Raw genomic sequence first — 859 nt, forward strand, 5'->3', positions numbered from 1 at the left:
CCTATTATATATCCCTTTTTAAATTATTCCCAGCATTCTGCTCGCTTTTTTGACTGCTGCTGCACATTGAGTGGATGTTTTCAGAGAACTATCCACAATGACTCCAAGATCTTTTTTCTGAGTGTAACAGCTAATTTAGACCCCATCTTTTTATATGTATAGTTGGGATTATGCTTTCCAATGTGCATTACTTTGCATTTATTAACATTAAATTTCATCTGCCATTTTGTTGCCTAGTCACCCAGTTTTGAGAGATCCTCAGTCTGCCTGGGTCTTAACTATCTTTAGTAATTTTGTATCATCTGCAAATTTTGCCACCTCACTGTTTATCCCTTTTTCCAGATCATTTATGTATATGTTGAATAGGACTGACCCCAGAACAGACCCCTGGGGGACACCACTATTTACCTCTCTCCATTCTGAAAACTGACCATTTATACCTATCCTTTGTTTCCTGTCTTTTAACCAGTTACCAATCTGTGAGAGCACCTTCCCTCTTATCCCGTGGCAGTTTACTTTGCGTAAGAGCCTTTGGTGAAGGACCTTGTCAAAGGCTTTCTGAAAATCTAAGTATCCTATATCCAGTGGATCCCCTTGGTCTAGGGTTACCATATTTAGTGCCTCTGAAAGGAGGACACTTTAAAGGGGCCCCAACCCCGCCCCCACTCCCGCCCCAACCCTGCCCCCTCCCCAAAGTCTCCGCCCCCTCCCCTGCTTCCTGCGAACATTTGAGTCGCGGGAAGCCTGAAGCAGGTAAGGGGGGCGGTGTGTGTGGGGGGGGAGGAGGCGCGGCCCACCCCCGGCACCGCAGGTCCCCAGCCCGTCCCCCGAGCCCCCGGCCCGGCCCGGCACCGCCGGC

Source organism: Trachemys scripta, chromosome 17 (genome assembly GCF_013100865.1).
Source record: "Trachemys scripta elegans isolate TJP31775 chromosome 17, CAS_Tse_1.0, whole genome shotgun sequence".
Lineage (NCBI taxonomy): Eukaryota > Metazoa > Chordata > Testudines > Emydidae > Trachemys > Trachemys scripta.